Source organism: Arachis hypogaea, chromosome 4 (genome assembly GCF_003086295.3).
Source record: "Arachis hypogaea cultivar Tifrunner chromosome 4, arahy.Tifrunner.gnm2.J5K5, whole genome shotgun sequence".
In the NCBI taxonomy this organism is placed as follows: Eukaryota; Viridiplantae; Streptophyta; class Magnoliopsida; order Fabales; family Fabaceae; genus Arachis; species Arachis hypogaea.
In genome coordinates, this window is record NC_092039.1 from 121,294,077 (window position 1) to 121,296,530 (window position 2,454).

Genomic DNA, 2,454 nt, shown 5'->3' on the forward strand with positions numbered 1-2,454 from the left:
TTTTCAAAATTTTATGTATTAACAGAGTGTTTCTCATTAACTTTCAGAAGTGAAAAATCATCACCAATAAAAAAATAAAAAACAAAGAAAAAAATCCAGACTACACCCAAAAAGTAAGCACTGCTTTGGAGAGTATTTTATCATCAATTTTATTGTGTTTTTCTGATCCATACTTTTTTTATTTCCAAGGCACAATCCAAAAAGAGAAAGCACGTTGTTGAGAATTCGTCTCCTGAACAAACTCAATCCTATGATGGGTAAGATACTTTGTAAAGATATATTGCCATTTATCATCAAAATTATATTTGTTAACATGTTCTTTTATGCATGTACTGTCTGATCTGAACTTGGAACTAAAGTATTACAAGAATTCTTAAGGAAATCAAAAAAGAAGAAAACCAATGAAAAAGCTGCTGCATAGGGATTTATTATATTTGGGTGTATATTACCAATTTTAAGGTGTTTTGTTGCTGATAATTGTTTTTGGTTTCCCAGGAAGAAGGGAGCTCGGCTGCAATCGATAGAAGGTCACTATGACTCATCCGAAATGTAAGAACCTTTATTTGATAAAATCTTGATATCCTGATTTAACTGTATAGTATTTTTACTGAATGATATTTATTCTATGCTTAGAATGCCAGAGGTGAACTTAGGAAGTGAGAATGATCCTTTGTTTCAAGGACAAATAGATCAAAGCAGCATAAACAAACTGGCGGATTGCATGTAATTTCTGTTTCTAATACCGGTTTTTTTGATATTTTTTTACCTTCTGCTTCTAATTCTGTATATATATTTTTTTAGAAAAAAAGCCCTTTAAATGTTTTATTCAAGAAAAAAAAGGCTGGAAAAAAAACTGCAATTACGTAAGTTCTCAAAAAATAAATACTGTGTTTCTTTTTAATGTTTCAAGTGATTTTTGACTTTATTTGGGTGTATTTCAGGTTTAGTCTGGTAGAAGAATCAGCCAATGACCCAACTCAACAGAACATGATGGTTGTGCAGATGGAGACACATTCACAACCTGAATCGCTTTCAATGTAAGTTTTACAACTAAATTCCAACCTTATAATCATTAATTTTAACGGGCTTTCTTAACTTTTTATTTTTGTCTTGTTTAGAGTTCCGATTCAAGTTTATGTCCCTTTGTTCCAAACAACAACAACAACCCCTGTGCCAGCAATTGAACCATCCCCCGCAAAGACTCCGAGAGAGAAAATTAGTGAAGAAAGAACGAAAAGCTAAGGAATAATATTTGGGTGTATTTGGTTATTATTTGGGTGTATATTGTCCTTATTTGGGTGTTTATGTGTATTTAATTATTATTTGGGTATATATTTTCCTTATTTGGGTGTATATCTTCAGAATTGATCTGTAATTGATTTTTTTATAATATGATTTGTTTTATCTAACCCTGCAGCACTCTATAACCCCGAAAACCTGATGAAAGCACACCCATGGTTCCACCAGCTCCATCTAAAATGTAAGTTCAGCACAATATAATTTGGTTTTTGATATCATTCGTCTATTCTTATTCTTATAGTACGTTATATGTCAACACGCAGTAATCCAGCCCCAGAAGACGCTGCTAAACTGATGATGATGGCCCGGACAGCATCCTACATACCTAAAGAAGGTTTGATGCCATCATTCAGCCTTGGCTTGACTGATTCAAGCCAAGAAGAAGCACTGACGCAAGAGGGGCAAGGGCAACCATGAGCTTAGAAGGCAAAAAGTCCTGAAACACCAAAACAAATAGAACAATTAGAGGAACTGGTGAAAAAATTGCAAACAGTAGGTTGAAGATAGCATTGGATTATGCTGAGGGTAAAAGTCCGCCGATTGAAAACCATTGTGCCGAAGAAATTTTTGAAAAGTTTGAAACTCCTGTGAGGAGCAAGGAGATGTCGGCTGAAATAAAAGAGAAATGCTACATATGAGCCACACGTGTGAAGACATACAGAGATGGAAGCACTAATAAATATGACCTGGTGTGCACCCACAAAGCCCAAGATCGATTCATTTTGTCAAAAGTCCACTTTGCATCTTTGAAAGTTGCTAAACATATAGAAGATAAGGTAATACTAGAATAAGATTAATGATTTTATCATGAAATGTAACTGCAATGTTGATTGATGTTAATTAATTTGTGTTTTTTTTAGATTGTCACTGCCATGTGCTTGATCCTGAACCAACAAATCATTAAAAGATTTCAAGAAGAAATATATATACTGTCTCCCCCCTGATATTGTGGTAAGGTGTACTTCAATGAAATTTGGGTATATTTCTATAATCTTTTGGGTGTATTAAATATTTCATTTGGTGCTTCACAAATGTTGTAGAACATGGCCATTGAAAATCATCCAGATCGGGAATTCTTACATTCAAAATCCAAAAAGCCATTTAAGATCGAAGACTACCCAATGTTTATACACTTTTTGGACCTCAAAAAATTAG